Below are 14,880 nucleotides of genomic sequence, written 5' to 3' on the forward strand. Positions count from 1 at the left end.
AACAGATGTAGTTCTCATCTGATCCCCATAAAAGTGATTTTTAAAAAACCCAAAATAGAAAATGAATCAGCCCCCGTGTGAATATAAACCTAAAAGAAATCCCATACTGTACAAGTAACATTTTCAGCACAAAACACAGTGACTTTTTTTTTAATAGAGACATGACTCTGAATGTCATAGCTTTTCAGTTTGTTTTTCTACATCTTTGTCCTTAACTGGACTGTGTTTCAGAAATGAATGCCTTTTGGAACTGAGTGCAGGTAATGGGTTCTCAACACAGTAAACACAGGTGGGAAAAGAGGCTCTTTCAATGACACTAGAAAGGAAGGGAGGGTGAAAAGCCCTGAGGGAGGGTGAAAAGCCCTGGGGAAGGGTGGAGAGCTTGGCAGTTAAATCCTCACTGAACAATCCTAAAGAGGAAATGCATGTAAGGTCACTTCCCCAAACTCGACCCAAGAGATTATAGCAAAATAATAAGGCTGACTTTTCCCCCCAAGTAACACCTTTTTTCTTACCTTTCCCTGGTGATTCTCTACAGATGTGTACCCAGCAGTCTTTTCCTGGATATGTGGAATTACCCTCAATTTCTCTTATGCTATTTCTTTTTCGATTTCTCCACACAGTCCAATCCAAGATTCTTTTCTAAAGGGGGGGGGGGAAGTACACAGAAACCATATCATCAGACAGTTATTGATTTTTTTAATATCACAGCTAAACAAATACTAAATCCAATATGAACAATGACTTCTAGAGCAAGAAGAAACATTGGTTTTTACCAGGTGGTGTATGTATGTCAGCTAGAATCCTTTTCCCTTTTAAGATGAGCTCTCTTTGAGCAATATTATTCATAAAATCCAATATAAAATATTACACCGCTACCCCAATAACTTTTTTCTCCTTACCTCTAGTATGCTTGTGAGGTCACATTCTGTTAAAAACATCCTGCCCAGGCTCGATACAAAAGGGCTCCAAAGAATCAGAATGCAGAAACTATGTAACTTGCTGACTAACTTTGCTCTCCGTTATTTACCAACTACACAAAGGAAATGCTGTCTATTCAGAATACATTTCAAAACTCTTTTCACAGAAAGTGAGTGAACAAACGATCTCATGTCCTAAGCTGTAGTCACATCTCCCATGAGGCCCAGTGATGGCTTTAGGGTATGGAACAGAGTGGTACCACTACCAGTGCTCACTACAAGGGTCCTTTTGTAAACAACTCTGTGCACTTGAAGTCTGGGTGAGTGGGGAAAGAGAAGCTTGGGGTTTCTTTTCCTTCTAACCCCATTTTTGGATACATTTCTGCCCAAGAACATAATCATCTAATTTCATTGTATGGTGGAGGAAAACAGAAGCACTAAGATGAGCAGACTTGAGTTTATCCTAACTCTGCCACTAAACAGCAGAGTTGGACTAAATCAGGGATCCTTAACCCGGGGCTTGTGCACTTGGTTTCTTTCTTATTTTTTTTAATTCAATAACTATATTTCAACATACTTAGTTTCCTTTGTAAATCTTATGTATTTTATTTTATGCACTTTAAAACATTATTCTGAGAAGGGCATCACCAAATAGGCATCACCAAACTGCAAAAAGAGTATTCATGACACACACACAAAATGTTAAGGAATACTGGCCTCAATGGTTCAAAAAGGCTTCTTCTTTCGCTATGAATATTTTGATATTTTAGATGTGTTCACAAGATTCACTTTTGAAATCAGAAATGGATAGTAAATTTCTTTTCCTGGAGGGAGTTTATTTTTTTTTTGCCCTCTTGTTTATTAAATTATATTCTCTCTCTAGTAAATTGTCCTTTATTTTCTTTAAAATTTCCACTTCTTTGTTATTGCTGATACACCTATAACACTATGTCATACAATTAAAGGTTCATAGATACAAAGCTGGAAAGATCATCTGGTCTAAAGCCTTCATTTTACTGATATGGATACTGAAATCCTAATTGATCATCTCCTCTTCCTCTCCCTTGTTCTCTCAACTTCTTTTCAAAGATCCCTCTAATTTCTATACAGAACGTTAGAGAGTATGTAAAGAGGGCAAACTGAATTTAATGCCAGAAATTGTTATTGAAAAGGAAGACCAATCAATAGTCAGTGTGACAGAAAGGCATGTCAGAATCCAACAAGAATCACTTCCTTGCAGGTTTTTTCAAAGCTAGAAGAGCTTTGACTTAGGAGTCACAGGATGCAAGTTAAAATTCCACCTCTAATAATTACTACTTGTATAACTTCAGGCAATTCAATTAAGTTCCCTTGACTTCAAATTTATGAAATACCCACTATATGCCATGTACTGTTGATAAGCACTGTGGATACAAAGAAAGGGAAAAATAGTCCCAGTTCTTTGGGAGCTCACATTCTAAAGACAACATGTAAAGAATTAGGTTCATATAAGACACATACAAATTAGACAGAAGGCAATCTTAGAGGAGGTGAGATACAAACAACTTGGACCAGGAAAGGTATGCCACAGAAGATGAAACACTTCAGTCTTGAGGGAAGCCAGGGAAGCTAAGAGGTGAAGGTGATGAGGGAGAACATTCCAGGCATGGGGCACAGCAAGTGCAAAGACATGGAGTCAGGAGATAGAGTGTCATGGGTGAGGAAAGGCAAATGGGCCAGTACATATAGATTCCAGAGTAAGGAGTAAAGTTCAAGATTGTGAAGATGGGAAAGGGACAGGTTATAGAAAGTTTTTAATGCCAAACAGAAATTTATATTTGATATTGGAAGTCATAGCAAGCTGCTGGCATTATTGAGTGAGTAGGGAGATGTCATGGTATAAAAACTGCTTTGTCAGCTGAATGGAAAATGGGTAAGAGTAGGGAGAAACTTGAGGCAGGGAGACCAATTAGAATTTGAGGACCTGAAGTAGGTAACTATAGAGGGGTGTACATATGCAAAACATATTGTGAACGTACAAATGACAAATTTTGGCAAGAAACTGGATGTGTGGGGTGACTGAGAGTAGAGTTAAGGATGACAATGAAGAAGGTAGTGTGCTCAACAGTAATGAGGAACTTTGGTCAGTGCTAACTTTCCCATGATGCATCAATCCCTCATTCTTACGATGAAAATAGGGGAATGGGGATGTATCAAAAGAGAATCCTAACCACTAAACTAGAAAGAGTCACTGTATAGAATTTAAAAGAAGAACTCTCTAGGAAGTCCCATAAGGGAGGGAAGAGGGCTCCCCTATCCCATGGCAGCTGTTTGGTCATGACAAAGGACATGTGAGGTGCCTAGGTGACCTTATGCCTCTTAGACTCCTGGATGCTTTTTCTGCTTGGGTTTCTTTTCCTAAATTCAGTTGACTGAATATAAATCCTGAGATGGCATACATTTCTGTCCTTGGAGAGAATCTTGTGAATTTAAGGAGTTGGGACATTTTGGGAACTTCTGTTGAGCTGACTGGCCAGAGGAGGAGGAGGAGGAAGTTTCTGCAACTATACCCTTGGAGAAGATGAGCATGAAAGGCTAATGATTCCAAGCCCTGGCCAGGCTAGCCAGAAATCCTGAATCTTGAGGGATTTGTTCAGATAGAGTCAAGATCAACGTGACATGCCTGCCTATTGAACTGTCCCTAAGGGCTTCATATTTTAATATCTTGAGTATTAATCTTCCAGGAGAGTAAAATGCTTTACTATTGTATACTTTTAAGTCTTTTTGTGATTTTTTTAGTGGAGGAAATAAGTAGCTGCCCTATTACCTTATTTGTCTTGTACGTCGAGGTCCTTTCTACTCTCTTTGGAGGAGATCTTTGACATGAGTGAAACTTAAACTTATGGTTTGCCTCTAGGATTCATATATGTATAAATAGCCAGAAGAATCAAGGTAAGGACATGACATTTCTCTTTAAAAGAGAGTCTCTCCAGTACTGAACCCTAATCTGCATTCATGAAGTCAGAGCTAGGAGCCTTTTAGTGAGAGTGGGAGGGCACTCTATCCCCAACGGGACCCTGTGGAATCTGTTGTTAGAGTTATATCAGTAACATCGACATGAAAACTCTTCATAATCTTTCCCACCCTATGACATTTTATTTTCTCTATTCTGAACAAGCATTACAAATGCAAAGATGCCCCCAAATGCCAGTACTTTATATGACTGTCTCCTATTAGAAGAAAAAATACCAAAAACTACTGTTTACCATAGTTTGTTCGCTCTTCTAAGGTAGAGATGGTTTTGTATACAGGTGTACATGATGTACATATAGAGAAAAGAAAGCATTTGTGAGATTTCCCAAATTCTACAAATTTTGATTTTATATACATATGTATATATTAGACGATATATGTTATATATGTATATCCTGTATGTATACATGTGCATATCTAAGTATATATGTATATGTTATATATATACACACATATATGTACACACACATATATAGCTTTTTGAATTGAAAAGAAGATATTCTTGACTAGATGTTATAGCAAACTTTTTTTCTGCTGAAAAAAACAAGGAGAATATACTTTGCAAAATTTAGAAGAAAAACATTAAAAAAATTTATTGCCTCAAATTTTTAGGCATCAAAAGACAAAAGTATAATTTGACTGTCAAGAAAAGGTAACATCATTTCACTGTCTACAATATGCTGTTTTTTTTAAAAAAAAAACTCAATTCGATCAATTAATTAAGCACTTATTGCCTTATTACTATGCACCAGGAACTTTGCAAAGAAAAATAATCTCAGCTTGCAAGGAGTGTGCATTCTAATGGGGAACGCAACAAGTACATATATCAGTCAATCAATAAACATTTATTAAGTGCCTACTGTGTGCTAGGCACTGGGTTAAGTGCTGGGATATGGAAAGAAGCAAAAGACAGTCCCTCTACTCAAGAAACTCAAATCACAGTAAATGTGGATAAACACACTATATATAAACATAGACAACATAAGTATAGAGAGAATAAATGCAAATACACAGAAATTAGTAAAATAAAAACAAAAGTAATTGGAAAGGAGGAATCTAGCAGTTGGAGGTGTTGGGAAAGACTGAATGCAAAAGATGCTGTTTGAATTGCATTTTAAAGCAATACGGGACATAGGAAGTGCATTTTATAACTATAAAAAGTTCAGTGCAAAGGTACTGTGTGTGAGGAACAGAGAGATGACCAGTTCAGTTGGGTTGGAGAATTTTGACAAAACGGGGAGTAATATCTAATGAGGCTAGAAAAGTTGGAATCAGGTTGCATATGGTTACTTTTAAAGCATAAAAAAAGAGTTTATATTTAGAGAGCCACTAAAATTGAGTAAGAAGGGGAGTTATGCCATCAGATTTATGCTTAAGAAACATGACTTTGGCAGCAGAAGGCAGGATGGGCTGGAGTGCATTTGAAGCCAACAGGTCATTTAGGAAGCTGTTGCACCAGTGTTGATGAAAGGTGGAGGGCCTGAACTAGGGTGGTAACTACGAGGTAGAGAGAAGTGGGCAGATTATGAGATGTTGGGAAGGTATTTAAACAGAAAACTTTTACAACTGATTCAAAAGTGAGGTGAGAGAGAATGAAGTTTGAGGATAATAGTGAGGTAATAAAACAGAGACATGAAAGAGGATAGTGCCTTTGACAGAAATAGGGAAATTTGGAAGGGTAGAAGGTAAATAATCAATTGTAATCAAAATAATCATCTTGGTTTTAGACATGTTGAGTTGAAATATATCTAGGATGTCCAGTTTAAATGACCAACAGGCGACCGGTGATGTGGGACTGGAGCTAAGATAATACAAGTGTATACATGCACATGTGTATGTATAGATTTGTGAGATATACAGAGAAAAGGAGGGAGAGAGAGAGACAGAGAGGAAAGAGACAGAGAAAAGAGAGAAGAGAGAAAGGAGAGACAGAGACAGAAACAGAAAGAAAAGAGAGAAGGAAAAGAGAAAGGAAAGACAGAGACAGAGAAAAGAGAGAGAAGAAAGAGATGAGAGAGAAGAGAAAGGGAAGAGAAAGAGAGACAGAGAGACAGAGAGAGAGAGAAAGAGAGACAGAGAGAGACAGAGAGAGAGAGAGAGACAGAGAGACAGAGAGAGAGAGAGAGAGAGACAGAGACAGAGAGAGACAGAGAGAGAGACAGAGACAGAGAGAGAGAGAGAGAGAGAGAGAGACAGAGAGAGAGACAGAGAGAGAGAGAGAAAGAGAGAGACAGAGGGAGATGAAAGTTAAAACCATGGGAACTGCTAAGGTTACCAAGAGAGAATGTTGAGGGAGAAGAGCTGAAAGGGTTGGAGGAAATGTTGCAGATGAGGAGTCAGCCAGGCAGACTTGGATGCATACATAGACAGAGGCAGAAGCAAAGTCTTAAAGAACAGGAAAGACATTGATGTCTCCCTTTCTCATTGCCATTCAGAGACCTCTGACCTTACCCGGACCAAAATACCAGAACACTGTTTCATGAGACCATGTCTTTGAGTACAAGTTAATTAATGTTGTTTGCTTCTAACAAGTTAAAATTGTAAATGCCTAAATATAGAAATGGATTCCTTTGCTAGGTAAAAAAAAATCTATGACTTGGAGTTATATAAAAGACTTCTTGGATAATGGAATAGCCTAATAGTATTTCTACAAATTGCACTGTGGAAATTTGGTTCAAAGTATTGAATTCTTGGCTGTTTCAAAGTGCTTCCTTAAAAAAAAAAGTCACCATTCATATATAAAACAACAGAAAGGCAATTGTGACATACTGTATAAAGGGCTAGTCATGCAGCCAGAAAGGTCTGGATTCAAGTCTTGCTACTAAAATATACTGGATATATGACTATGGACAAGTCAGTTAACCTCTCTGTGCCCCAGACTCTCTAAGAGCACCAAAATGCATATCAACTGTTGATCTGTATTGATGGAAGGAGTTTACCTTTGGAGTTTCTCACAGCAATGAAACCACAGGTCTATTCCCCCCACTCCAAAATTAAGCATTACATGGAGTTGGAATAAAAATTACTGAGCAGCCTTTAAGCAGTTATGCATTTGTAGTCTTTTTCAGGGGAAAAAAAAAAGAATCTGTTCTTTAGAGTTCTCAGGGTATGGCACATTTGTACGATTCAAAGGTTGGCCTGACGTTGATCCTCAGAATGTGGCTCCTCGGGGAGTTAATATGCTAAGGTGATAACCTAATAATTATTGGCAAATACATCTTTTTTCTCCAGGCAGAGACACCCAAGGAAAATAGGTAATGATTACTCATGCTTAGATTCCGTAGCTTTAATTATCAGCTTTCTGAAGATGCCTTTTGGCGACCGCAGGCAGAATTGGCAAAGATGAAAGGAAAAAAGAAAACGTTTTCCTGGCACCTTTCAAAATATAACTCACACTTTCCCATCCTCAATACAGCAAGCTGTACAGTTTCCACTTAGGCAAGAGTTGGATACGCGCTTCAGGATTTGGTGTGAGGCATCAAGCAATGCTGGACAGTCATTAAGCTCTGTAAAACTAAATAAAGGAAGGGTAGGAAGAGTCCATATATGCACATCTCTCTGTCTCTGTCCCTCTCTGTGTCTTTTTCTCTCTGTCTCTGTCTGTCTCTGTCTCTCTGTCTCTGTCTCTCTGTCTCTGTCTCTGTCCCTCTCTGTGTCTTTTTCTCTCTGTCTCTGTCTGTCTCTGTGTCTCTGTCTATCTGTCTGTCTCTTTTAAATGTACCATGCGCCGCATGATTCAACTTTTGTTCATCTTGAGAAGCAGGTGGGTAGGTGCAGATGGGAAAGGGGAGTGAGTTGTAAAAGGGAAGAAAACTGAATTCAATAAAGATAAAAGTTGGGTAAGCCTCTTCAGTAGCAAGCATCCGGATTGAGCACTTCACCAGAAACAAATGCTGCTGCCGCCTTTGTTTTCTCCTTTCACTGGCGTCTAAACTGACTCTCGGCTGTGCCTCCTATCGGCTGCCATTGCCAGGCAACTGGGCCTGAACTAGTGGAACCAAATGCTCATCTGCATTTATTTATTTATTTGCAGGGTGAGTTTTTGTTGTTGTTGTTATTTTTTAAAGACCACAGCAACAATAAATACAATGGGGCATAGCTCAACCTCGAGCATGTGGGGTTTTTCAATACACACCAAAAAATAAATAGTTTTTTTTTAAAGCACAATGGATTGAAGGGGAGTAGAGTTGATTGTTCCAGGATATTATAAAAGGCTTGTTGCTTTGTCTTGTTTAGCAATGCAATTTCAAACCCATTTAAAGAACAGTCTCCTCCCTCTCCACTAGCTGCTTGCCAATGAGGTACTTAGGGAACAGGGCAGCTCTTTGAGAGTAAGGGAAAGAGATGCTCTTTAAGGGATTTCCACCATTATTCCTTCCATCCTACCCCCTTAGTGAAATATGATTAGAAAAAAATAATATAATAATAAGAATTCAGAGTTCATATATGAAGGGAACAGAATAAAATCACCATTCTCATGTTTAAAATGGTGGAGGTTTGAAGAGAGAGACAGAGAGAGAGAGACAGAGACGGAGAGAGAGAGGGAGAGAGAGAGAGAGAGCAACAACTCTAAAATAAATGTGGAAAGAACTAGGGCTTAAGGCAACTTGAAGAATTTTGCACTTTTTTTTTTAAACAATGGGGATGACTGCCAGCAAAGAGCCTGCCAACCCTGCAGAAATTTTGGCTGATGTCAGAGGGATCTGATCAAAATCTTTCATTTTAAGAATAGGTTATAGCAGCATTGTATATGGTATAAAAAGAATATGACATCAAAAGGCCTGAGTTCAAATCCCAGCAGCGATCCTCTATCTGTGTCATCTTGTACATATCATCCTACCTTTCCAAATTACAATATCCACATCTAGAAATGGTAACAATAAAACTCTTACAGGACTGTTTTGAGGAAAAATACAAAGATCTAGAGGCATATCAAATAGTATAATAGAGTTGGCATTCAGACGGGGACACCTCAGTCCCAAGCAATCTGAGATCCCTAGTATCCTATCTTGAGTTCTGAAGGTCCAACACTCTTATCTCTAGCCAAGATATATGCCTGATGCAGGAATAGTTCCCATATATCTCTTCCAACAAAACCGTAAAAATCACAACACTGAAAATGCTGAAAATGAGAAATGATAGTAAGTAACTGCCTCCACACTAGAACTGTACAGAGAGTGAGACAGAAGCCAACAAGAAATAGGAAAGAGGACCCTCAAAAAAGCCAGTGCTAGAGTAAAACAACAAAAAAACCAGTCTCCTTAGCATAACTAGACTCACTTAGAATGCAAATCTCTATATCTAGAGGAAGGGAAATTACAGTCCTTAAGAAAGTCCCAGAGTGATAGAAAACTCAGAGGACAGACCTGGGGAAATTGCTAGAAATGGTGGTGACTACACCAGACATGACAGTGCCATAAAGGGCCCTAAAGATTCAGAACTAAGAAGCTCAAAGATTCAGGGGCACCTAACCTTGGGAAAAGTGGAAGTCAGCAAAGGAGCCCAGGAGACCTAGGTTGAGACCAAGCAAAACCAATGACACCACTTAAAATCACAGCAGAAGGTAGAGTCTGACACTGAAAGACCCCTAAGAACTAAGACTGAAGAGATGAACAAATACCTGGAGATAGTAACCATTCTAATAGATTCAGAGATAGCAAAAAACCCAACCTAGAGGGAGTGACTCCCCAGCCATAACTTCAAGTAGAAACTGAAAGGAAAAAAAAAAGGATTTTCCACACAGACAACAGGAATACCTAGAAGAAATTAAACAGATAAACAATGGAATAAAAACCATAAGGAAAGAACCAGGAGATTAAAAAGCTTAGAATGGACTTTTGTAAACCTTGTCCAATTGATGAACTCTAAAATTATAATGGACCAAACATCAACCAATGAGCCTTTGGGGCAATAGAAAAATAGGAGAAAACCAAAAGACTGAAAAAAATGAAATATAAGTTATCTGCTATCAAAACCAACTAACCTTGAAAGCAGATCAAGAGATTTAAGTTCATCAAGCAAAATTCATTTGGATATCAAAGGAAAGGATTTTTTAAAAATAGGAATGAAGGGAGAATAGTATTTTTAGAGGTGAAATAATATAAACTAGCTATCATCATAACCATTTGTTCCTGGTTTAAAAATAAAAATGTAGATCAGTAGATCAGAGTAGACAGGGAAGAGTCAGAAATAATTCAATTGTATCATTTGATGTTCAATTTGTTCCTTAATCTAAATAACCTCGGGAAAGAACACCTTATTTGATAATGACTGCTGAGAATACTAGAAATCAATCTTGCAGAAATTAGGCTTAGACTAACATTTTACACTATATTCTACAACAAATTCAAAATAGATACATGACCTGAATATTCAAGACCATAGCATAAATTAATGAAGACAGAAAAGATCGTATGATTTTCAAAGTTATGGGTGGGTGGGTGATTTAAAAAAACTAAAGGAATAGGCAATTAAAGATATAAAACTGATCATTTTTGTTACATGAAATTGAAAAAGGTTTTGCATGAGCAAAACTAGTGTATTTAGCATAAGGAAAGCAGTTGACTATGAAAAAAAATCTTTATATCGAATTTCTTTGAGAAGGGTCTCAGATCCAATCTGTAGAGAGACAACTAACAGGAACTCATAGGATCACAAGTCATTCCCCAGTAGGTTAAGTTATCAAGAGATAGGAACAAATGGTTCTAAAAAGAATCACAAATTATTAACAAACACACGAAAGGATGTTATAAAAACACTGATAACAATAAGTGAAATGCAAACCCAAACAATCATAGCCAACTGGCAAAAATGACAAGATATGGGAATAGTCAAAATTGGAGGATTTGTGAAAAGGAGGACATATTAATGCATTGTTGGTAGAGCTATGAATTGATTCATTCATTTTGGAAAGTGATTTATAATTCTATAAAGTAGTTAAATTATCCTCATCCTTGAACTTAGAGATCCCAAGCCAGGTATAATAACTAAAACGTTGCAAATAAAAGAACAATATAATAATTGAAACTTAATGTTTTGCAATTGTAATGAAGGTAGACTCTAAAAAGAAATTATGAGAAGATGTCTCCTCCTCCTCTACAGAGGCAGGCATCCCCAGCTATGTACAGAACGTTGAATATATTGTCAGACAGCTTTCCAGTGTCCTTGTGAGCTTTACTAAACTTTTTTTCTTTTTTCCTCTTATTTCTTTTAAAAAATGATATATAGCTCTAAGAGGGGCACAGTGTACAGAGGGAAATGTCAGTGTCGCAGAAACAAAAGATATCAATAGTTATCTATTTCTTTAAAAAAAGAGCTAAATTTGCATATTACTTATAGGACATTGAAGAGATGCATAATGAGCATGAGTATGCTGTTACATATTATCAATAAATAATGGTACTGGAGGAATGTCATAAATTACATCAGAGCTAGAAAAGGAAACGGGCTGATCATATGGGGGAAATAAGCATTTATTAAGTGTCTGTACTATGTGCCAGGAACTGTGCTAATGTTTTTACAAATATGAATAACCTGAGGAAGTAGGCACCATTAATATCCTCTTTTATGGGTAAGGAAATTGAGGTAAACAGAGGTTAAATAACTTGCCTAGGATCACACAGCCAGTAATTGCCTGAGGCCGTATTTTGAACTAAGGTCTTCCAAACTCCAGTCCCAGTGCTGAATCTATTGTGCCATTTAACTTCCTCTTATACGCAGACCACATGTTCTAGTGGCATCCTCCTGATATCAAGAGTTTTACAGGAAGGCATCTCACCCAATGAGTGGAGTCCTTGGGAAGGATTCTCTGGAGGATAAAGGCTGACACAAGATGAGAAGGTATGGATAAGATGCAGTCTAGGCCATTATAGGAAGTACTCCCATTGGCAAGGCCATAGTTTTGCTCAAGTAAATGTAAAATTCTTGCACTCAAATGGGCTCAACATCGCAAATGGATGGATATAGTATGAAGAGACTAAGAATCTGAGTCTCGGAGCATGAAGAGATCTCAGAAATCATACAGCCCAACTTTTACCAAGATAAGAATTTCTTTTACAAAATGCATGACAAATGATCATCCAGGCTCTCCTGGGGCATCTCCAATGAAAGGAAAACCCCTTGGGAAACAGGGCAGAGTGTTCTGCTTTGAAATAATTCTAGTTGTTAATAGATATTACCTTAAATCAAAACAAAATGTGTCTCTCTGGAACTTCTGTTCTTCACTCTGTAGTTTTAGCCCTCTGGAACTAAGCAAGGCACGTAATAACCTTTGCCAAATGCCAACCTTTCAAGTACTTAAATATAGCTAACCACTAAGTCTTTTCCTTTCCAGACTAAAAATCTCTAGTTCCTTCAACTAATCCTTATATAACATGGGCCTGATGACTTGAACTCATCAAGTGCCACTATATAATATTTATTATTTCCCTTTTTTGGCTATCAACTTCCAGTTAGACATATTCTATCTTTCCTAGTTCAAAGCCATTTTACTTAGCAGAGAAAAAAAAAGGAGAGAATGCAAGAGTTCTACATTCTCTCCATTGCCAGTTATCATCACATCAACCCCAAGTAGTGTCTCTGTCTTTTCTTTGATATGTGTAAACATACATATAATTGGAAATATAGGAGAATATATATTTTCCTTTCACCAATTCTGCTTAGCAACTAGTCTACAACTTTATAGTCTTAGAGAGTTTGCCTGAAAGCAGTCTCTTAACCAAGAAACTTGCCCATGATCATGCAGGTAGTATGGTTTGGAGAGAGGACATGAATGCTAGTCTTTTGATCTCCAAGTCAACTCTATTTACTGTGCCATGCTTTCTCTCTTTCCTCAATTTCTTTCTTGGCAAAGTTAACTAGATTATTATTCAAGGAATGGAAATAAGTGACAGTGAAGATAAATTGTACCTTTAGCATTATAGAAGGAGAAGAAGGAGATAATGGTGATTGATAGTGGTGATGATAATAGAGGAACATAAGGGACACACAACCACTATAAGAGTAGTGTTAGCCTGACGCTAAGAAATTTTGTCTAACTACCCTTGTAGACATAATCCAACTTTGTTCATTCCTGATTGTAACCTTGGGAAGAGAGAAGCACCAGGAAGTTCGGACACATTAGCAATGACCCAAAGTGATTTAAAAAGTAAGGTCATAGTCTTTCCCCCACGACATATATAGGTTTGTTTCTTTTAAGATTCTGGAAAGCTATTATGAGAAATATTTAGGTGTATTCAGATAGACCTTGAACTCTCTGTTGACCACAAAGTCAATCTAGAACATGTATAAATTTTCCCAAGGCATTACCCAGACTAGATCTTATCCATAAACAAATTCTGTAGTGAACCTCATGGAACTACTCTAGACTAAGGCTTGGACTGAACTGGCCCAGATTATTTCCATTCTTTTGATTACGTATCAGTTTTTATCTATACGTCTGAAAGACGTATAAGAGAAAAGACCTCATTGAACATTTCCTGGGAAATTACCTTGGGGGAGGGGCAGAAAAGCTTTAAATTAATTATTTTTAGAAATACCAAAATATCTTAAGTTGTCTTTGTATAGAAGACTTTAGTATTAACAGAAAACCTGTACTAATTTGTGTATTGTGAAAGTATTTCAAAGGAAAATTAATTTCTGCATTTTATCTTCAGAATAGACAAAAATTAGTCTGTTACATGTTTATAAGGTAAGATAACATACAAGATGCTGATGTTTATTTTGTGACAAACCATTTTGCAGAGCTACCACTCTATCAAATGTTATTCCAGTCTGATTCAGCTATCTGAAATCTTCCACTAAGGTTTGGTTTTAAAAATGTCATTGGGAATGGGATTGAACCTGCTAAAAGTAATTGAAGAACATTGTACCTTGCTAGCAAATGTGACTGAGCTGGTCCCATTCACTTTTTGAAATGGAATTTTTTTCAAGAAAAATGACAATAATTCAACCCAATTCAGTAAGTATTTATTGAGTAGATACCACGTACTTATCATTGTAGAGATACTGTAAGAGAATACAATCTTCCTTCTATCAAAAGTCTCTGTTCCATTCTAGAGCTTACCTATGTAATCTGGAAAGATAATAATAGTTAAGGAGGGGAAATCCACATTCTCTCTCAAATTTTCAAATTCCTTAAAGGGAAACAATCAAACTACAAGAGAGATTAATTCAAAGCCTTCGATCTTTTGTCTCATAGCTCCCTGACATGTACCCATCACCACGTTTAACTTCAATGGAACTTCTGGGAAGAGTTTTCCTGACTGAGGGGCCAGGATTCTGCAAACATTCTCTCTGAAACTCCAGCTGAGCTCAGCTGTTAGGACATGTGGGTGAGGCAAGACCCAGCTAAACTGTGATTAGTCTGATCATATTCTATGTGCTTCCAGAGACTTGGGCCCAAAGAGATCTGGCACCCTGTCATCTGGGTATTTGAGTCACAGGACTACCTCCAGCTGAGAGAAATCATTTTTCAAAGAGCAGAAGGCAATCGCATCCCTCCCCGCCAATTTTTTTGGAGAAAAGACACTAGAAACTGGTATAATAATTTTTCTGCTTATTGGCCCCAAAGAGAATGATGTATTTTTAAAAGAACTGCTTTAATGATAAGCTGAACATTTTCATCTGGATCACAAACACATGTGCACCTGTGCTCTTCAATACATTCATAAAAACAAAAGCAAAATAAAGCTTTGAATAATAATGACAGTTGGCATATATATTTTAAAAAACATTCTTCCCCACCACAAATAGGATCAATTGATTATGAACAATAATGCATGTCATTCACTTTCCTATCAGCATATTACTACCAGGATTGACTAAAATACATTTATATAGCAAATACTGAAGAGGAAAAATAAAAGGGAAAAAATGTCATTCATCTACATAGGAGCTTAAAATTGAATCACTCACGGATCTTTGTTAGTCTAAAAGAAGCTTTTAAAAT

General features: G+C 37.3%; 1 long non-coding RNA gene across 2 annotated transcripts in view; it reads left to right on the forward strand.

Annotated features, from left to right (window-relative positions):
* The window catches only part of LOC140501227 (uncharacterized), a 96,050-nt gene extending 81,444 nt beyond the window's left edge, over positions 1 to 14,606 (forward strand). For both annotated transcript variants that reach the window (XR_011966102.1, XR_011966103.1), the window contains one exon: positions 14,131 to 14,606. This is a non-coding gene — a long non-coding RNA (uncharacterized lncRNA). The remainder of the gene's footprint in view (positions 1 to 14,130) is intronic.
* Positions 14,607 to 14,880: the final 274 nt, after the last annotated feature.

The sequence above is a fragment of the Notamacropus eugenii genome, chromosome 4 (assembly GCF_028372415.1).
Source record: "Notamacropus eugenii isolate mMacEug1 chromosome 4, mMacEug1.pri_v2, whole genome shotgun sequence".
Classification (NCBI taxonomy): domain Eukaryota; kingdom Metazoa; phylum Chordata; class Mammalia; order Diprotodontia; family Macropodidae; genus Notamacropus; species Notamacropus eugenii.